The sequence below is a fragment of the Bos grunniens genome, chromosome 3 (assembly GCF_055505025.1).
Source record: "Bos grunniens cultivar Pamir isolate PY7600 chromosome 3, Bosgru_T2T1.0, whole genome shotgun sequence".
NCBI classification, from domain to species: Eukaryota; Metazoa; Chordata; class Mammalia; order Artiodactyla; family Bovidae; genus Bos; species Bos grunniens.
This window is the reverse complement of record NC_141167.1, coordinates 108,015,593-108,038,091: the sequence shown is the minus strand read 5'-3', so window position 1 is coordinate 108,038,091 and position 22,499 is coordinate 108,015,593. Positions and strand designations below refer to the sequence as shown.

At 45.2% G+C, this 22,499-nt stretch overlaps 2 pseudogenes across 1 annotated transcript; one reads left to right on the top strand and one right to left on the bottom strand.

The window, feature by feature from the left end:
- Positions 1-402: 402 nt before the first annotated feature.
- Positions 403-8,086, bottom strand: LOC147376723 (SLAM family member 8-like; annotated as a pseudogene).
- Positions 8,087-8,149: 63 nt separating this feature from the next.
- LOC147376722 (rab GDP dissociation inhibitor beta pseudogene) lies at positions 8,150-10,252 on the top strand (annotated as a pseudogene). Its single transcript, XR_015161685.1, has one exon. The product of XR_015161685.1 is annotated as a rab GDP dissociation inhibitor beta pseudogene (transcript).
- The last annotated feature ends 12,247 nt before the right edge of the window (positions 10,253-22,499 follow it).

Genomic DNA, 22,499 nt, shown 5'->3' with positions numbered 1-22,499 from the left:
TGACCTAGTAACTGGGCCCCAGGACTGAGGGGTCAATGAAAGAGGCAGGTTCAGACCATCCCATAAGCTCCATCTCTCACACCCCTCACACCCCACGATAGGAGGGTGAGAGGACATCACACTTCAGTCTAATTTCCAGTGCCCCTGTCCCAGACGGGAAGGCTGAGGCTTCTTTTCTAAGACAATTCGCAACTTTGCCCAACCAAGGTCATTCTCTGGCCTGAAGTAATATCAATTCCTCTACCATTCTTCAGGAAGGTGGTTTGGGGGCCCATAGGCTGAGGCTAAGCTGGGGTCCAGGTTACCACAGGTGGCCTGGAATAAAGGCCCCTATTCAGTGTACAATGTGCAATAAACTCACACACACGGGCACCCACACATAAACACACACACACACTCACGCACACTGCCCAACACCTGCAAGGAAGCCCTACACAAGGTACAGTGGAAGCCTCAGCCCAGCCCTTTATGGGTTCCCACTTCCCCACGCTTCCTCCGTGGACTCTCAACTCTGCATCCAGGCCCTGCCTCCCTTCGCTGGGGTGTAGTCAACACCTCTACACGGTCAATACCTGGGCTCGTGTTCTCAGAAGGCATACATCAGTCACACAGCAGATGCTGTGGGGATTAACACAGTCAGGAAGGTCCCCTTTGGGAAGCTTCAGGAAAAGAAGGGTCAGGAGTTGAGTCAACGGCAGAAGAGTGCTCATCCCTCAAGTGTGAGGATCCTGAGTAGGAGGGAAGCATAGGGAAACTCCCTCTGACTCGGCCACGTGTGTCCAGCGAGTTGACGGCATGAAGATCAGAGGAACACAGACCAGAAGCAGCTGGAGCTGGACTAGAGCTGGGAGGGGCAGAGCCAGAAAAGCTGGACCAGAGCTGCAGGCATCGGGAGCAGAGGAGAGATATCCTGGGAGTGCTGATTCTTCAGCTTCTTCCAGTGATGTTACCTTCATGGCCTGCATGGCTTACGGACCTCACTGTAGATAGGAGTCAGATGCCCCTTTTCTTTCAAATGTTGCTCACTGATACCCTGGGAATGCAAGACAAAGGGTTCCTGGAACAGCTGAGGGACAGAAGGGCCCAGAGGAGCCAGCATAGACCCAGTGCTGCTGAATGCAATGCGCCCAGCACTACACTGATCCCAGTTTTACCCTTTCCTAGTTAATACTGTATTTTCCAGAAAGAGAAGCAGTGGGGCTGGAGTTTGACAAACCCAAGCCGGGACAGTGAGGGACCCAGGAGAGCACAGGCTGGACACGGCTCCCAGCTCTCACCTCATGCGTGTCCTCTCCAGACTCGGGCTGGCTCGGCTGTGCACAGCAGACCCCACAGCCATGGTCCCTGTCGTCGTCCTGCAGTCCTGTTCCTGAGTCATTCACAGAGTGGAGCCTGAATCTCAGCCTGGAAAACCTGTACACTCCCCCACTGCTAGGAACTCCAGTGACATGACGGCACCCATCATCCCCTCTGCAGAGAAGTTCATTGAGCAGCAACATGCAGAAGGAAGGGAAGGGCTCAGTGGGGGAGGGGAGGGATCTGGGCCATGAGCAAGAAGTGCAACCTGCCTCTTCCAGTCTCCATTTTCTCCTTCCTCTCACATGTCTTCCAAACAAACAGTCCACCTGGGAGGATCAACAGCATAGCCATGACAGCACCTAGAATGCCTCCCACTGGAGTGATGTACGAACCTGTTCCCATCACACAGAGGGAGTGAAGGACATTAAGGTAAGAGAAAACATGAGACACTCACTGCCAAGGGGAGACAGAGGGCAGGGGGAGAGGTCTGCAGGGTCCTAGTTCAGAAACTAAAGGGGAAGAAGCCTGGCAGTATCATTCATTCAACTCCTGCCTCGTGCAAGAGATACTGAGATGAAAAAGATGGGGGGAAGACTAAAAAACACCAAAGTCTACCAGCCAGAGGGACTACGGTGCAATGGAGGTTTACACTCTGAACACAGGTCTTCATGAAGGGCATCCCAGAGGAGGTGATGCATAAACTGAGTCTTGAGGGAGGAGTAGGACTTTGTTAGTTATTCAGGGTGGGCATTCAGGAAGGAGGAGCATCATGTTCTGGGAATGTCTGTCAGATCATCAGTCTTGGTGGGTTGTCATCACCCCAGTGCTGCAGGCAAGAGAGGGACAGGGCAGGGAGGAGGCAAGCAAGGAGGGTCAGAGGGAAAAAAAGTCTCTCCCCAGAGGGTCTTGTGGGTCATGCTGAGTTGAACTTGATCTGACTCCAGGATGGGGCTGAGTGTAGGCTAGCAGGGAGTTTTAAGTGATGCTGACACATCACCTCCCCCTCCCAGCAGCTCATGGAGGATAGGTTAGAGGGGCGAGACTGCACACAGGACACCAGCTCATTCATTCATTCAGTGAAATACTATGAACCAATTTGTCACATGCTCTTCTTGGGATAGGGATTCAAAAGAAAACTATGCATGGCCCATGCGTAGTTCCAGGCTATGGAGGAGACAAATCTATAAACAGAGCGCTGCTACTCAGTGTGGGGAGGCCATGGAACATTCTTTTTAAAAAAGGGAATGCCTGAGAGCAGAGGGGCTTCTCTCGTGGCTCAGACAGTAAAGAATCTGCCCGCAATGCAAGAGACCCAAGTACAATCCCTGGGTCAGGAAGATCACCAGGAGAAGGGAATGGCAACCCACTCCAGTATTCTTGCCTGGAGAATTCTATGGACAGAGGAGCCTGGAGGGCTACAGTCCATGGGGTCGGAAAGAGTCAGACAGGACTGAGTGACTAATACTTTCACTTTCACTTTCTGAGAGCAGAATGGTCACACCACCTGCAAGCTCCTGTGAAAATGAAAATGCAGGGCCTCTGGCTTAAAAATTACTTAAAATTTTATGATGACAACTGCATAGCTTTAAACCAAAGAGGGACCCTTCTACGTCCAAGATCTGAAGTCACAACACAGGTCACATGCCCAGGAAGTAGCAGTGCCTGAGGGAGATCCTTCAATAGGAGTAAGTTAGGAGGTGAAGGACAAGGGTACAGGTGCTAATGGAAGAGGAAACAGCATTTCCAGAGCTCAGAAGCCGGCAATAGCAGAACACGTTCCAGAACTCCAAGCAAGCCGCTCAGTGTGAAGTGTGTAAGTGAGGCCAGAAACACAGGCAGAGGAGCTTCTGAGCCCTGAGTCCTACAGGCAGGCACTGGGTCAGATCACACAGACAACACAGAACAATGACACATCTGATTTCTCTCCCAAAAGACCACTCCAGGCACACAGTAGACGACGCACAGGGCTGAGGAAAAGTGCTGGGAGGCTGCTGCCTGGACTAACAGGGGTAACGGGTGGAGAGCGTGGGTGAGGGACATTTAAAAGCAGAAGCAAATTGGCTCTGCTTCCCAGGCTCCTATATGGGGTGACCCTGTGGAAGGAGTGCTAATAACACAGTGGGGGCAAAGCCCAGAGCCCTCACCCCAGTGCACCTGAGCTCTCAGGTGCCCTTCCCTCTGGGAGGTGCACTCACCATGGGAACAGACTTCCCCCGGGTCTAAGGTGGCAGTGTTCTGGTCCACCTGGTTGCTGACCACACAGGTGAGGCTGGCATTGGGCTGGCTCAGGAACAGGTTCACAGTCAGGCTCCAGGAGCTGGGGGTTGGTCCTGGTGTCCCACTCCACTCCACTCCAGCTCCCTGGGAAGGCCCTCACTCTCCCAGGTCACATTCAGGTCCTCTGTGTTCCCTGGGGCCCTGCAGTCCAGGGTGACATTGCACCAGCCTGGTGTGATGGATGGTGACTCCAGCAGGATGTGGGGAAGGGGCGCAGGTTCTGGGATGGGAGGAGCAAAAGAATGGAGCTCACATGAGTGGAAAATATTCCATTTCTCTCTTTCTCATCCATTATCTCACTGAAGCTCTGCAATCTTCCCTGTCAAAATGATGAGTGCCTTTTCCAGATAAAAGACAATTTGTTCACACCCCAAATATATGGCAATGACCATAGGAAGGGAACCACTGAGGTATGCCCTATGTGATCTCAATGGACTAAAGAAAACTTAAAATTCTTCCATAAGAAAACTAAATGATGGACCTCACCTTCTAGAACCCATTATTTATAGAAACTGGGATGTTTCCTAGAAAGGAAAGGTTTGGGAACAAAGGATTTGTCCTGTCCAGGACCACTGCCCTGCTTCTCCTGCTCAGATGATGCCTGGGACTGCACAGCCCTTGTGGAGCACTGACATCTGTGCTGGGATGCGAGAAGCAGAGACACTTCTGAGAGATAAAGAGGTGGTGACCACGAATCACAGCTCCAGATGTGGTCAGAACATGCCATTAAATTTGAGGTCCACACAGGCAGAGAAGTCACTGATTGACAAGTCAGCCTTAGAAATCAAATGAGGGGACCTCCCTGGGGGTCCAGTGGCTAAGTCTACACACTCTCAGTGCAAGGGGCCCGGGTTCCATCCCTGGTCAGGAAACGAGACCCCACATGCAGCAACTAAGAGTTCACATACGACAACCAAAGATCTCGCATGCTGCAATGAAGATCAAAGATCCTGCCCAACAAGTAAGACCCACCACAGCCAAATAAATAAATATTAAAAAAAAAAAAGAAATTAAATGATGACCTAAAGCTGCAAAAGTCACTTTCATAACAGATATTTCCTTATGCAATAAAAACTTTATGGAAAGAAAGTCTTGATCAACTGAATTTAAATAAACTTAAATAAGCTCTCTCCTCTATCTATTAAGGCTTTTAGAGCTGGATGTGTGGAGTCTTTGTGGGTGAAGCTGGCCTCAGGCTGGTACTCAGGAGAAGAGAGGGCAGGAAGCTCTAGGTACACATGAATTTCCAAACTGTGGTCAGCAAAATAGTGTCCTCACACTTTCATCATACATCTCAAAATCTGTGAAGATGGCAGAAAGGGAATGAGATAACAGCATTTAGGTTGTTAATGAGCTGACCTTCAAATAGAGATCATTCTGAATTATCTGGATGGGCCCAATGTAATCATAAAAGTCCTTTAAAATGGAAGATGGAAAGAGAGTGGTTCAAAGCAATACAATGTGAGAAGAATTGGTCCCACTGTTGCCAGCTTTGAAGGTGGAGGAAGGTTGTCTCGAGCCAAGGAATGTAGGCAACCACTAGAAAGTGGAAAAAACAAGAAAACATTTCTGCCCTGAAGCCTCCAGGAAGGAACACAGATGTCCTAACACCTTGTCTTTAAATGCTCCATTAAAAAGAATACATTTGAATCAGTTCTAATGAGGTGGATGAAACTGGAGCCCATTATACAGAGTAAAGTAAGCCAGAAAGAAAAACACCAATACAGTATACTAATGCATATATATGGAATTTAGAAAGATGGTAACAATAACCCTGTGTATGAGACAGCAAAAGAGACACTGATGTATAGAACAGTCTTATGAACTCTGTGGGAGAGGGATAGGGTGGGAAGATTTGGGAGAATGCCATTGAAACATGTATAATATCATGTATGAAACGAGTTGCCAGTCCAGGTTCGATGCACGATACTGGATGCTTGGGGCTAGTGCACTGGGATGACCCAGAGGGATGGTATGGGGAGGGAGGAGGGAGGAGGGTTCAGGATGTGGAACACATGTATACCTGTGGTGGATTCATTTTGATATTTGGCAAAACTAATACAATTCTGTAAAGTTTAAAAATAAAATAAAATTTAAAAAAAAAAAAGCTCTGTGAGACTGTGTCCAACTTCTGACCTACAGCCAGGTAAGATAAAACATTTTTGTTGTTTTATGCCACGTCAGTCGCTCAGTCATGTCCAGCTCTTTGTGACCCCATGAGCTGTAGCTTTCCAGGCTTCTCTCTCCATGGGATTTCCCAGGCAAGAATACTGGAGTGGGTTGCCATTTCCTTCTCCAGGGAATATTCCCAACCCAGGGATCAAATGGGGTCTCCTGCATTGCAGACAGATTCTTTACCATCTGGGCCACCAGGGAAGCCCTGCTGCTGCTAAGTTGCTTCAGTCGTGTCCAACTCTGTGGGACCCCATAGACGGCAGCCCACCAGGCTCCCCCGTCCCTGGGATTGTCCAGGCAAGAACACTGGAGTGGGTTGCCATTTCCTTCTCCAACGCATGAAAGTGAAAAGTGAAAGTGAAGTCGCTCAGTCGTATCCAACTCTTAGTGACCCCATGGACTGCAGCCCACCAGGCTCCTCCGCCCATGAGATTTTCCAGGCAAGAGTACTGGAGTGGGGCGCCATAACCCTCTCCAAGGGAAGCCCTACATTTGTGTTATTTTATGCCACTAGTTTATAGTCATTTATGACAGCAGCAATAGAAAATTAATATACAAATCAAGTAAACTAAGTCCTAACAAAGAATGATAATTGTTGTGAAAAATACATTTCCTCCAAATTTTTATTCTCCTTTCCCAAGATACTGAAGTGATGTTATCCCTGGTATGAATCTCAGCTCTGCTCACCATTTGTGGTGAAACTACTTACCCTAATTCTAAAGAGAAAATAGGATATGAAAGCTGGTGTCTGGAAGGGATCCTGAAAAATGGGGCCTATGTGACTCTCCTAGCACAAAAGAAGTAGGGAAGCCATGGTGAGGAGGTGTCACTCACCATAGACAGTGAGGTGGAAAACCTGGGTAAGTTCTAATCCTCCAGTGAAGGTGGCTCGAGCCTGGTAGTGCCCACTGTCCTCAGAGGTCAGGTTTTCAATCCTCAGGGATGTTACATTGGGCACATGGACCCTCTGCTGGTACTTGTCCTGGAGGCTGACCCACGTAGGAGTGTCTGCCCCAGGACGTACTTGCAGCAGGACTCTGTAGTTTGGCTCAGAGCCAAAGCCCCATGAGACCTCCTCTGGTTCAGCTTCTTGGTTCTTAATCACATGAATCAACACAGAACCTCCTCAGATCCCCTGCAGAGGAACGTGGGCTCCAGAACTCTTTGCCACAGTGCTGAAGATGCCTAGGGGATTTGGAACAGGAAACATGAGTATTTTCAAATCAAGAACAAATGAGGGATGATATGGGGAGGGAGGTAGGAGGGGGGTTCAGGATTGGGAACACGTGTACACCCGTGGCAGACTCATGTTGATGTATGGGAAAAGCAATACAATATTGTAAAGTAGCCTCTAATTAAAATAAATAAATTTAATTAAAAAAAAAACAAATGAGAAAGCCATCTTTCTAATGAAATCTACCCAATATTTTCTCTTGATTCTTGGAAATCAATTAGTAAAATGAATTTAAAGCAATTCTGGAATCAAGTCCTGATTCTAGAGAATTGTAACATTGAACATGTTACTTAAACTTACTAACCTTCTGTTTCCTTATCTGCCTCATGATAACGGTATGAATTAAATAACAGATCAAATATCACTCAGTACATTTCCAAGCACATACAGCGTATAACCATAAGAGGCAGCTTCTAAAGTCCCTCCCCCTTGTGTAACCCCCTCCCCTGGACCGTGGGCTGCACCTAGTAACTGGCTTCTAAGGAACAGACGCGGCAGACGTGATGATGTCACTCAGTGATACTAGGTTGTATAAAACTGTGACTTCCATCGCAAGAGTGATAGTATCTGTGAAGAGTTGGTCTTGAGGGTGGCTGTCGGAGTTGTAGAGAAAAGGTCATCCTTAGCAAAACCGAAGTGACTATAGAAGAAACCCCCGTTTCTCTTTACACCTGGCCTCTTCCTTGGGCATCAAATCACAGACCCTGAACCTTGGACCAGCCCATCTTCCTCAACAACAAACTCCTAAACTGCTCCCCAAGGCTCAGCACAGGCACCATCCACAATTGTACTCGCCAAGAAGGCACACTTCTGTGTCTCAAAACACTAAAGACCTGTTTCTCTTTCTTCTCCTAAAAAAATGGAAACTACTCACACAACATCTTTGTAACTAAGGGAGAACTCACAAGGAAATCTTTTTTTGATGACCTCTTTCACAGGTGATTCACAGTGATTTGTGCTAGTTTATTTAAAGATGTATCTGAAAACATGTATTAATTTAAAAAGAAGAAGAAAACACAAATTTTGTATTAATTTAAAAAGAAAGCTCTGGTCCCCGCGGCTGGTGGCCGAGCCGTGTGTCTCCTCCTCCACCGCCGCCATATTGTCTGTGTGAGGAGACACAGACAATGTGTCTCTGCCGCTGCCGCTTCCACCCCAGGAATGTACCCTGTCAGGTATAATGTCAGTGAATGGGAAGAAGGTTCTTCACATGGATAGAAACCCATATTATGGAGGAGAGAGTGCATCTATAACACCGCTTGAAGATTTATACAAAAGATTTAAGATACCCGGAGCTCCACCAGCAACCATGGGCAGAGGAAGAGACTGGAATGTTGACTTAATCCCCAAGTTCCTTATGGCAAATGGTCAGGTGGTTAAGATGCTGCTTTTTACGAAGGTCACTCGCTATCTGGATTTCAAAGTGACTGAAGGGAGGTTTGTTTATAAGAGAGGAAAGATCTACAAGGTTCCTTCCACTGAAGCAGAAGCCCTGGCATCTAGCCTAATGGGGCTGTTTCGAAAACGTCGATTCAGAAAATTCCTGATATATGTTGCCGACTTTGATGAGAAGGATCCTCGAACTTTTGAGGGCATTGATCCTAAGAAGACATCAATGCGGGAGGTGTGTAAGAAATTTGACTCGGGCCAAGATGTTATAGATTTTACTGGTCATGCCCTGGCACTTTACAGAACTGATGACTACTTAGATCAGCCATGTTGTGAAACCATTAATAGGATTAAACTTTACAGCGAATCTTTGGCAAGATATGGCAAAAGCCCATACCTTTATCCACTGTATGGCCTTGGAGGACTGCCACAGGGATTTGCACGGCTAAGTGCTATTTATGGAGGTACCTACATGCTGAATAAACCAATTGAAGAAGTCATTCAGAATGGAAAGGTGATTGGTGTAAAATCTGAAGGAGAGATTGCTCGCTGTAAGCAGCTCATCTGCGATCCCAGCTATGTGAAAGATCAAGTAGAAAAAGTGGGCCAGGTGATCAGAGTAATCTGTATCCTCAGCCACCCCATCAAAAACACCGACGCCGCCAACTCCTGCCAGATCATTATTGCACAGAACCAAGTCAACCGGAAGTCAGATATCTACCTCTGCATGATCTCCTCTGCACACAATGTGGCCACATAAGGCAAGTACATCACCATCGCCAGCACAACGGTGGAGACCAAGGAGCCGGAGAAGGAAATCAGACCAGCCCTGGAGCTCTTGGAACCAACTGAGCAGAAATTCGTTAGCATCAGTGACCACCTTGTACCAAAAGATTTGGGAACAGAAAGCCAGATCTTTATATCCCATACCTATGATGCACTCACTTTGAGACGACCTGTGATGACATTAAGGACATCTATAAGAGGATGATGGGATCCGAGTTTGACTGAGGAAATGAAGCGCAAGAAAAATGACATCTATGGGGAAGACTAACAGCAGTACATGTTATCATCTAATTAGGACAAACTTAAATTAAATTTGGCAAACGATGCATATTGTATGAAATCAGTATTGTAAGGCCTGCTTTTGTCATCAAAACTGAGAGATTGCAGAGCACTGTACCAGTAAATATTCCTCCCCTTTCTAATATCATGTATTAACTTGTTTTCATGGAGTGGCTCTTCTGAATTGGCAGGTTCCCACATTCTGTTCAATTTAACCAATACTGGCTTGTATTTTCTAGCTAAGGATCAGTTTTAAAACCTTGTGATACTGATACAGAGAACTTGATACAGTATTTGTATCTTTTAATCAGTGTAGCCTTGGCAGTTATGAGCTTCTGCTGTTCAAGAGCTGGGTCAGTGCAGCTTGCGTGCCATCTTGTCCTCTTGACAGTGAGGAGGTTCAGAACTGAATGTCTGTAACCGGGGACAGCATCCCTTACTCCTCCCCACCCCTTTCCGTTCACGTCATGTGTCAGGACAGTGCCCACCCAGCCCAGCCACAAGCTTGGTTTACATGGGCCTCCAGTTCTAACCAAACTCCAGACTTGGATAGTCTTTTGGAGGAAGCCTGTGTGCGGTGTTTTAACCTATTAAAACTGATGAGTGCAGATGGGAAAGAAACCCATCATAAAGCAGGTAAATGTAGGAGCTTCTTCTGTATCCCAGATGTGGCTTCTTCAACGGACCAAGCTGCAGCACAGTATTGATTTGACAGAACCTCTGCTTCAGTGATGTCTCCACATGATTTCTGTACTGCAAATAAAGCCAAACTCTGGAAACCAAAAAATAAATAAATAAATAAAAAGAAGAAAACACAAATGTTATCCCTAGCAGGGCAGCCTAGCTATATGGGGGTGAGTTTACAGACATATTAACTAGAATCTAGTGTCCCTCAGTCAGGAGGGCAACTTTTCATGGGACAAATGAGGGAAACTTTTATGCATTGAATTCTGTCCCCCAGAAATGATATATTTAGGCCCTAACCTCCAGAACCTCAGAATGTGATCTTATTTAGCAATAGGGTACTTGTACAGAAGGGCTTCCCAGGTGGCTCAGCGATAAAGAATCCATCTGCTATGCAGAAGATGTGGGTTCGACTGTAGGGTCAGGAAGATCCCCTGGAAGGAAATGGCAACCAATTCCAGTATTCTTGCCTGGGAAATCCCATGGACAGAGGAGTCTGGCAGGCTATAGTCCATAGAGTCGCAAAAGGGTCAGACATGATTTACCAATTAAACAACAAGCTGTACATGTAGTCAAGTTTAGATGAAGTCATTACAGTGGGCCCTTATCTAATTGGCGTCCTTATTTTAAAAAAAGAAAAAAGGAAATCTGGATACAGATACAAACAGTTTTAGAAGGAAGACAATGTGAAGAGGCTTGGGGAAAATGCCACGTGAAGATGAACAATTGCTGTGATGTGTCTACAAACCAAGGAATGCCAAAGATTGCCAGCAAATGCTAGAAGTTAGAGGCAGCCAAAAAAAACAGTTCCCTTTGTTATGAACTAAATGTTTGTGTGCCCTCCAAATTCATATGTTGAAGTATGTTGAAGCCCTAACCACCAGTGTAACTGTATTTGGAGCTGGAACCTCTAAGGCAGTAATTAAGGTTAAATTAGTTAAGTTAAATTTGGTCGTAAGAGTGGGGCCCTGATCTGATAGGAAAAGTGCATTTATCAGAAGAGACATCAAAGGGCTGTCTCCCTCTCTCCCCCCCCTCTCTCCTTCCCTCTCTTTCCCTCTCTCTCTCTCTCCCTCTGTGTGTGTGTGTGTGTGTATGTGTGTATGTGTCTCTCTCTCCACACTGAGCAAAGGTCACGTCAGCACAGCAAGAAGGCATCTATCCACAAGCTGAAAAGATAGCTCTCATCATAAATCAGACTGGCCAAAAACTTGCTCAAGAACGTGTCAGCCTCCAGAACTGTGAGAAAATATGTTTCTGTTGTTTGTCGCCCCGTGTTTGATATTTTGTTATTGCAGCCCTCCTGGAATGGTGGCACCCAGGAACTACATGTTGGCACTAGGAGGGCTTCTTGGGACCCAGGGCTGGGCTCTTGACCAGAAAATCAGGCATGAAACAGACCTGGGTTCAAGTCCCAGACCCACCCATTACTGCTGAGTGATTTTGGCAATTTCCTAAACTATCTAAGCCTTGAGTTCCTACATCTGAACAATGCGGTGAGAATCATGAGTATTCTTGGAGTTCCTGGGAGGTTAAATAAGATGATACATAAAAAGCACCCAGGAGTAAGTATTTAGTTGTTGTTATCATTACATCAGGATCACTGTTAGATGGATTTTGATGCTTTCACTGCTTGGAACAAGAGGTAGCCCATTCCCCCATGAACACAATTCCAGTCGCTACATTTCAGGAGCCCCGTCAGGTACCAAGTATCTAGTTATCCACAAGACAACCATCAAAACTGGCAGTTACAGATGATTATCCCCATTTGAAGGATAAGGAAATTTCATCACAGATACACTGAGTGGTTTTTAATTTATTTTATTGTAAGCAGATTATAACTTCATATGGTTAGAAAAGGAGAAGATGTCGAGATTGAAAATGAAGTTTCTCCCCCATCTCTGATTCTTACTGCCCAGTTCTCTTTCCCACAGTTTGGCACCATTGCCTGTTTTTTGTGTACCATCCAAAGACAGTCTATGCATTTACAAACACAAATGTGTATCTGCACATACATGAACACACTCAGCACATGCTGTTCTGCTCCTCACCTTTTCTCATAATAGCACACACAAGAGCCCACTCCGGGCCTCTACGCTTAGAAGCCACTCATTCAACAGCTGCAGATGTTCTGGACTGCTTCTCATGGATAAAGTTGTTTCTTTCCACTACAAACAGTGCTGCAGTGAACATCCTTGGCTTTGAGTCTTAGCCCACATGGTGTGTGTTATTTTGGTGTTACTAATCTTTTAGTTGTTACTAGAAGATTTTGGTGTTACTAATAGGTCGAAGCATGTACATCTGAACTTTTTTGATGGATGCTGTTAAATCACCCTCCAAAGAGTGTTCCTATCTACACTTCTACCAGTAATGTTTAGGTTTCCCACCAATAGACAACGTATAATGAAGAAACATGTTGCCATTTGCCATTAATAGGGAAAGTTATATGTCATTACAATTTTAATGAGCATTTCTTATATAAATGGTATAGTTCATTATTTCAGATATTTAAGTCATTTTATGCCCTTTTCTGTGAGCTGTAAACAGTCTGCTAATGTCCTTTAACCACACTTATTTTTCTTCTATTAGTTTGTAGAAGTCAGATATATTTTAAGAAAACTAGTTCATTGCTAACATAAATGGTACAATTTTTTTCCAGTTTGTTCTTCAGCTTTTTCTATGGCTATTTGTCATGTGAATTGTTATTTTCACAAAATCAAATATATCAATCTTTTATGGCTTATTGTTTTAATATCTTATATAAAAATATTGCAAAAATTTGTTCTTAATTCTCTCTTCTTTTTTTCTAGTACTTTTATGATTCTATATTTATGCTTATATCTTTGATCCACTGGAAATTTACTTGGGTGTGAGACTATCAATATTTATGCTTACATCTTTGATCCACTGGAAATTTACTTGGGTGTGAGACTAGGTGATTAGGATATCAGAGCAGCCAAAGCTTGGACACTAAAGTCATCAAGGCTTGAGTCAAGACCATCCTGTGTGGATTTGAACAGAAATATAACCTATCTGCCTTCAGCTTTCTCATCTGTGAAATGCGAATAGTAACAGCACTTCCATCATAGAATTATTATTAGAATTTAAGAAGAGGAAAGTTTTTTAATTATAGTTTTGTCCAAGATACGCACACCCCTATATTCATAACAGCACTATTCACAAGAGCCAAAACATGGAAACAGCCTAAATGTCCATCAATAGAGGAACAGATCAAGAATCTGTGGCCCATACACACAATGGAATACTACTCAGCCAGGAAAAGAATGAAATAATGCCATTTGCAGCTACATGGATGGACATAGAGATTATGTTACTAATTACTTAATTACTAATTCAGTTAGAAAGAGAAAGACAAATACCATATGATGTCACTTATAAGTGGAATCCAAAATATGACACAAATGGACTTATCTACAAACAGACACAGACACACAGGACACAGAGGGCAGATCTGTGGTTGCTAAGGGGGAGAGTGAGGAGGGACGAAGTGGGAGTTTGGCATTAGCAGATGCAAACTCTTACACTGAATGGATATGTATAGAGAGAATTGGAAAAGTTTTTTTTAATATAATATATAGAATTGATGTCCATAGAATGGATAAACAGCAAGGTCCTACTGTATAATACAGGAAACCATATTCAATATCCTGTGATAACCCATAATGGAAAAAAATACAAAACAGAATGTATATATATATATATGTACGTTAAGTGAAAGTCGCTCAGTTGTGTCCAACTCTTTGAGATCCCATGGAATTCTCCAGGCCAGAATACTGGAGTGGGTAGCCTTTTCCTTCTCCAGGGGATCTTCCCAACCCTGGGATCAAAACCAGGTCTCCCGCATTGCAGGCAGATTCTTTACCAGCTGAACTACCAGGGATATGTATTTATAAAACTTAATCACTTTGCTGTACAGCAGAAATTAATACAATGTAAATCAACTGTACTTCAATTTAAAATGAAAAGAAAAAACAAAACAAGAGGAAAGCTTACACCATAGTGTTTGATAATTGCTCCGTACATGTGAGTTGCTTCCTATTATGATGATGACTCCTGAGCAGGCACTCCTGCGGTCAGAACCAGATGTTCCCACTTCCCAGGGTAGACCCTTCCCTCTGCACCAGCTGACCCTCTCGGGGGTCTCCTCCTAGGTACAGGAATGGGCTCCATAGAGTCAGACACCCACGGGTGAGTCCCATTGAAAGCCATAGGGAGACAGAGTCCAGCCAGGGCCTCCTTCTTTACCAAAGCCCAGAGACTGAAAGGAAATTCATTCTGTGTCCACAGCAGCTGGAATCCACAGCTGCTGTCGACTCCCACGTAACCAAGTACCTCAGTATATCTGCTGCCAGGGACAGTGGGAAAGACGGAGGGAAGGACAGGCTACATATTACTCCAAGCTTAGGCTGAAAATTTTTATATTATTGACTCTATTTGGTTTGGGCATTATCCCTTCCTTTCCTTTGTAATTATAAAAACGTCGTGTGTTCATAAAAACCTATTACATGAAATATGGAGTTGAGTAAAAGTTCTAAGTGTGCTTCTTCCCAAAAGTAAGCACTGTTAATGATATTTATCCTTCCAGGCCTTTCTGTTAACATGAATACTGTAAACCTGTGTGAACACAGGATTTCTGTCTTTAAATTCTTTTCAGCATTCCCAATGTGATTTTTTATTCTACTCTTCTTTAATAAGAGAAATAGAAGTATTCTTTAATAACACAGTCAGACATTTAGAATTAATCTCACATTTAAAATACACAATTTTGGTACAATCATGGGCTCTAACCATAAGTATTTGTTTAATCTGGAGCTCAAAGAAACAGTCCTTGTTCCATAAGCATACGTGCATTAGGACTTGGATAGAGCATTTCAGTCTCCAGTGTGCCTCGTTCCTAAGGGATTTTCACCAGTGACCCTAACCAAGCAATGTTCGTCTTACTTCCCCTCAAGCTTTAAGCGGGAGTCAGCACCAGGGAAACAAGGAGAAAGAAGTTGTCATTTTCTGCTGAACAGACAGGAACAGAAAGAGTCTGGCCAAGGCCATTAATTATCGGTTTCTAAACAGCACAGCTGTAGCTTGCTTTCCTGAGGGTGGTTTGTAGACCAAGTTTTCACACACTGTGAAGAAAGAGGTGATGTCCTTCAGCAGGTGGTCTGAGCGCACTGGGTCCTGAGACACCTCCCAGGAGCAGAGGCAGAGAAAACAGAGGGCCACGCTGGGTTCCCAAGAGGGGCTTGAAGAGGAGCACCTCCTCACTCCTTGAAAGGCTGAGAAGTGACCACAGGGCCGCTGGGGGTCTTCTCTTTGAAGGTGCCCTGAACAGGCTCACCTGTTCACAGTCCCTGTCAGGATGCAGGAATAGGACAGGACAGGATGAAGAGCCAGAGCAGAGGCCTTGAAGTCCCCACAGGAGAGGCCTGTCGGGGGGAGGCACTGAATCCCAGAACATCACCATTAGAGGGACCTTAGAAAGGATCTGCCCAGGCCCCTCCTGTCACAGAGCAGGAGACGCCCCAGGGGGTGAACCTGTCCTGGGTCACACAGGGCAGAGTCACACCTGGCACCCGGCCTGCCCGCTCCCAGCCCAGGGCTTCTCCCCTGCAGGAGCTCCCACCAGCTCCCCACCCTGTTTCTGACCTCCCCAGGGGCTCCCCTGCCAGCACTGCTGTCTCATCACCAGAATCTGAGCAGCTCCTGGAGGCTCATCCTCCAACTTTCCTCTCCTGAGAAAGGGGAAGCAAGAACTTAAAAGCAGTTAGCAGAGCAGGGACTTCTGGCCAGCGGAGGGTTAAACAGCAGTCCAGCCAGAAAAGAAGGGAACCAGGGAGAGAGGAGGCTCAGCCCTCAGGCTACAGGAAGGAGCCACCCAGAAGCTGATTCTGAGCACCAGTTGTGGTAAAGTTGGAAGAAGACTTAGAAAGAGAAGGAAGGCAGCAAGAGCTCTGTCATTTACAAAAGATCTAATCCTACAGAAAGAAATAAACCACACTCAGAGAGGGTGTGGATGTAAGTAAGTTGAGTTTAAAAATATATTTCAATAATATAAAATTTAAAAACAACCAACATAAAATTGTGTACATTTTCTGACTCTTCCCACATCATCACACTAAGAAACAATGGTTCCCTCTCAACTAGTGATCAAATCCAACTGCATTTCCATACTGGCTACTCTATCTCCGTGTCTCTGTCTAGAACACATGATGTCACGGGCCATTTGTTCTCCAGGTCCTGTCAGCAGACACAGGAACACATTGAGTAAATGCTCCAATTGCTGTGATGAGCGGGTCCCATAGTACAAGGACTGTCCTAACCAGCAGCTTCGGTATCTCTGGGAACTGACAGCGTGAATTGAACCCACATTCAAGCTTCCTTTCCCATTTCTCCTTCCAAACCTCTGCCCAGGAAATGGTTAAAGATTTTAAGAGTGATAAAGACAAATGCTTCAGCCACAGAATCACTCCCTCCCCACTCACCCCAACTCATGTTGAAATGGAACAGAACTCTACGGTCCTTGACCCCCTGCCCCCACCACATCCTCTGCCTCCCTTTTGTCTGTGGGAAACTTTAGCCAAAGAATGCTTAATCAGAAATGAGACATGCAGAAACAAAGGAAAACAGTCAAAGGAGACCAAGTAATAATAATGTAGTCATTAAGCATACTCAAGGATCTTTAGTTCCTTCTCAAGGACTATAGATAATATTTTAAGCTCATATCCTGTGAGCTAACTTATACTGAAACCCCAGGTGGAGAAGTTAGTTACATGATGACCAGACTGTACCCATGACATGAGCTGCCACAGTCCTGAGAACTGGCCTCAAAGAAATGGAAACAAACCGACCCTGGAACTGAAGATTGCTGCTGTTGCTGCTGCTGCTGCTAAATCGCTTCAGTCATGTCCGACTCTGTGCGACCCCATAGATGGCAGCCCACCAGGCTCCGCCGTCCCTGGGATTCTCCAAGCAAGAACACTGGAGTGGGTTGCATTTACTTCTCCAATTCGTGAAAGTGAAAAGTGAAAGTGAAGTCACTCACTCGTGTCCGACTCTGGAACTGAAGATTAACTGTACCTAAAACCGTCAAGGTGATGGCAGGTCAAACCACCAATGACTGATTTGAAGACAACTGTCAGACCTCACTGTGCTGTTTCTGCATGTAGCCCCCTCCTCTGTCTATAAAAGCTCTTGCACCACTGGTTGCCAGGCATGGTGGGGAGTTAGCCTTCAGACAGATGTCCGCCCCCGCCCCACTTGCCGGTATCTGAAGTAAAGCAAACTTTCCTTTCCACCAGCCTGACCTGTTTTGTTGGCTTTGGGGCAGCAAGTGAGCCACCAATCCCCACACACCTTTTGGTAATAATGTGTAAAGCAATTCAGCAAGGACATTCCCTTCCAGGGATTCGTCTTCCAGTCCACCCAGGCTGCCCAAACTCCAATGGGAGGTGTCCATCTCACTAGGTCCAAGAAGGCTGGGGCTAAGGTGGCAACGAATTCCACTCCTCCCCAGATCCTGTGTGACCTTGAGAAAGTCACTTTCCTTCTCTGGATGCAAATAGTCTCATCTTAAAATAAGAAATTAAAACTGTTTCTCTCTCTTTTTCTCCCTTTGTCTCACTTTCTGTTTCCTTCTCTTTCTAATTTGTGAATCTTCCAGGGCCTGTGGAGAAAACTGTAATATTGAATATAAATATTTTTCCAGTTAAATAGCATTGGAGAAGAAAGCTACATTTTATTCGTTAAAAGGAATCTAGTCTTTACTACAAGTCTCAGTGTTGAATCAAATAGTTACAAATACTCTCTAATTCATGAAATTTCATTTAATTTCCTGATAGTTCATTTAATGGCAAGAATTAATGAAACAAAGAATTGTAACAATAAAAGCTTTCAAAACTTCCGTCAGAATTCTTAATTTACTATGTGTGTGTGTTAGTCACTCAGTTCGTGTCTGACTCTTTGCGACCCCATGGACTGTAACCCACCAGGCTCCTCTGTCCATGGGATTCTCCAGGCAAGAATACTGGAGTGGATTGCTATAACCTTCTCCAGAGGATCTTCCCAACTCAGGGATCAAACCTTGGTCTCCTGCATTGCAGGCAGATTCTTTACCATTTGAGCTACAGGGAAGTCCTTTAATTTACTATACCTCCTTACTTTCTTTGTTAACTTTTGCTTAATTTCTTTATCTGTTACAAACACATGAGTTTTCATAAATTCACAGGCATTTACACATTCTTTGGGGGGACATTCTTTGTTTTCGTTTCAGTTCCCTTTTCGCTTAATTCCTCATCATCTCTAATTTCTGTCCTCCACCTCCGATCTTTTTCTCCATTTTAACCCCCATTAGCAATCTACGATGTTTCCTTCTGCATTTTCTTCACACTCTTATAAACATGCAGTGTATCAGATCAGATCAGTCGCTCAGTCGTGTCCGACTCTTTGTGACCCCATGAATCACAGCACGCCAGGCCTCCCTGTCCATCACCAACTCCTGGAGTTCACTCAGACCCATGTCCATCGAGTCAGTGATGCCATCCGGCCATCTCATCCTCTGTCGTCCCCTTCTCCTCTTGCCCCCAATCCTTCCCAGTATCAGAGTCTTTTCCAATGAGTCAACTCTTCGCATGGGGTGGCCAAAGTATTGGAGTTTCAGCTTCAGCATCATTCCCTCCAAAGAAATCCCAGGGCTGATCTCCTTCAGAATGGACTGGTTGGATCTCCTTGCAGTCCAAGGGACTTTCAAGAGTCTTCTCCAACACCACACTGCAAAAGCAGCAATTCTTCGGCGCTCAGCTTTCTTCACAGTCCAACTCTCACATCCATACATGACCACAGGAAAAACCATAGCCTTGACTAGACGAACCTTTGTTGGCAAAGTAATGTCTCTGCTTTTGAATATGCTGTCTATGTTGGTCATAACTTTCCTTCCAAGGAGTAAGTGTATTTTAATTTCATGGCTGCAGTCACCATCTGCAGTGATTTTGGAGCCCAGAAAAATAAAGTGTGACACTGTTTCCACTGTTTCCCCATCTATTTCCCATGAAGTGATGGGATCAGATGCCATGATCTTCGGTTTCTGAATGTTGAGCTTTAAGCCAACTTTTTCACTCTCCTCTTTCACTTTCATCAAGAGGCTTTTGAGTTCCTCTTCACTTTCTGCCATAAGGGTGGTGTCATCTGCATATCTGAGGTTATTGATATTTCTCCCAGCAATCTTGATTCCAGTTTGTGTTTCTTCCAGTCCAGCATTTCTCATGATGTACTCTGCATAGAAGTTAAATAAGCAGGGTGACAATATACAGCCTTGACGAACTCCTTTTCCTATTTGGAACCAGTCTGTTGTTCCATGTCCAGTTCTAACTGTTGCTTCCTGACCTGCATACAGGTTTCTCAAGAGGCAGGTCAGGTGGTCTGGTATTCCCATCTCTTTCAGAATTTTCCATAGTTGATTGTGATCCACACAGTCAAAGGCTTTGGCATAGTCAATAAAGCAGAAATAGATGTTTTTCTGGAACTCTCTTGCTTTTTCCATGATCCAGCGATGTTGGCAATTTGATCTCTGGTTCCTCTGCCTTTTCTAAAACCAGCTTGAACATCAGGAAGTTCACGATTCACATATTGCTGAAACCTGGCTTGGAGAATAGACTCCCTTAAATATTGAGGACTGTTGTTTCCTTTACAAAATTAGGATTTTATTAAATACAGCTCTCTGTATCTTACTAATGTAGATACGTGCATCTGACTTTATGGAAATCGGAAATACCTTCCAACCAATTGGTACATGCATTTTTTAATGTTTTATAATGCTCCATGGTACAGATACTGTCCATCTTGTTCAGTCATTTCTGAATGATAGGCATGTCCTTTATTTTCAGAGTTTTGTCCTAAAACTGTGTTTTACATCTATAGAGGGCATCTTCCTAGAGTATTTGCTTTTCCTAAAGGTAATTTTTTTTTAAATTTTCATGAAAGCTGACACTGAGATGGAAGGCAAATTTCATGAGCTCTGTTAAGATAAAAGATAGACCTTCAAGGACCCTCTACTTTGTGAAGATCTGCTAACAGCTGAGCCCTTAACCTGGGTGGGGAGTGTGTGGTCACCCTCCTTTTTTAATGGAAAAGTCCCAAGAAACTTGGACTAAAATTGCTTCCTCCAGCTCAGACCGGGGGCTTAGTCAGCCCCCTCCTCCATAGGACAGCTTCACAGGCTGTCAGTTCCCCTGTGTCCAAACCAGGAAGAGCCTTTTCCCTTGCCCTCTGCCCCAAGGAGTCATGCTCTTTATCTCCCTCCCTCACCCCAGGACCCCAGGGAAGCTCTCCTGGCTTTCAGGTTACTGCAGCAGGAGCAGCCTCACCTCCCTGGAAATGGTTCCCTGATGCAGTCAAGGCTGCTTGAGCTCAGGGGTCCCAGGCTCACCAGTCTCTCCTCAGAGTCTAAACCAAATGCACTGCATTTGCTAAATAATCACAGAGCTCTTTTGTCTTTATGTTCACCTAAGACAAGATATGTGGAAAGGAGACCCTGCCTCACGCTCCACCCAGATGCTTTCCCTTCCCAGAACCCCGACCACTCACTGAGGAGGAGGCTGGTGAATCCCAGGAGCCTGGAAGCCCAGCATAGATGGGTGTCTTCTGAGCAGGGCTCCATCACAGGCTGCCTGTCAGCCTGTGCAGTTGCAGAGTAAATATCTAGAAGGAGCAGAAAGAGAGGAAAAGCCCTGGGAGCCCTTTATACAACTCTTCTCACCCCAGGGTGGGGCTTACAAAGTATTTCCTCCTTGACCACTACTCAGCAGGTTAGTTCTGGGAAGACAGGCCTGTTGGTCTAGAGAGAACCCTTTTATCTTATCCCCAGCACAAACAGTTACACAGTCAATAAATAATTTTAGGATGGATGTATAAACATGTGCCTGCCAAGGTGCTGTGCAGACCCCACTCCATGGAGTCACAGTCAGGTTGGAGTTCTCACATACCCTTCCTTGCTTCCCTGGAGTAACAACTCAACCCAGACAGTCCTGCTCATCAATATCAGCTTATGGTCAAACACAGAAGTCACCCAATGACAGCCAGGGTGGACTAGGCCTCTCCTGCTTTGGGCACCCCTCTGTCTACACAGTTTAATGAGTGAAATTTCCTTTTGGATTTTCCATAAACTTCAGCCCTCAGTGGTATATGAAAGAAGCTCTGAACAAAAGAGCAAAGCTCTGGGAGAAGTGCCAACTCTCTACATCCCCAGTGCAAATGTAGGCATTTACCTATTGCTTGCATCCTTATGGCTTTCCTGCTGCCACTAGTGCAGGGCATGCTCCCTACACACAGAAAAAAGCCAGACCCCACAGAATCTAATGGGCCCTTGTCTGCATCACACCCACCATTTCCCCTTAAGCCTCTGCCAGCCCTGCATCTGCTTTCACAGAGAGGCAGGGAGAGATGTCTACATTCCCCTCCTGGGCACAACCTCAGCTGCCTCAGACTCACTCCCACTCACTGAGGCTCAGGCTCCAGTTTCTTCTTCCCAGACTGAATACCCCACAACATCTGAGAACTATCACATCCCACACCCTACCTGGACTGTAGCCCACCAGGCTCCTCTGTCCATGGAATTCTCCAGGAAAGAATACTGGAGTGGGTTGCCATTCCCTTCTCAGGGAATCTTCCCGACCCAGGGATCGAACCCCAGTCCCCCACATTGCAGACTCTTTACCACCTGAGCCACCAGGAAAGCCCTAGGCAAGCAGCACCATCTATCTAACTTTCAGACAGTGTCTTCTTCTCCTCCCTATTGAGGCTTCTCCCTTAGCTATTCTGACCCAAACTCTGGTTCTGCAGGACTGACTCCAAGACCATACACTCAATGTGGTCAGGGTACTGCCTATAAAATGCATTTTTCAGATGTGAAGCCTGAATCTAGAGTCATTAAGTGACCTATAAAGGCCACACAGCCAACCAAGGTCCAGAGTCTGAATTCCTGACAATGAGCTCTGAAAAAACCTCCCAATACCATAGCCCTTCTCCCAGCCCACCATGTAGCTTCAAGCAAGGCATCTGGACTCCAGTCTGTGCTCCCTCAAAGCAGACAGCAGCTCATGCAGAGTGACAGTCCGCTGGCCCTCACTACCCATTCTCTCCTCCATCCCTCCTCCTCTACAACCAAACAACTATTCGCTTTTTGAAAAGTTATACTTGTTTGAGAAAAAAAAAAAAAAATTCTGTAAAGCAATTATTCTTCAATTAAAAAGTAAATTTTTTTAATTTTTTAAAGTTATATTTACTTTTTATTAAAGCAGATAGAGCTAAAGCTTTAGAAAATAATAACAGAATGAAGGGTGGCTTCAGGGGGTCATTCAAGAAGAAGTAC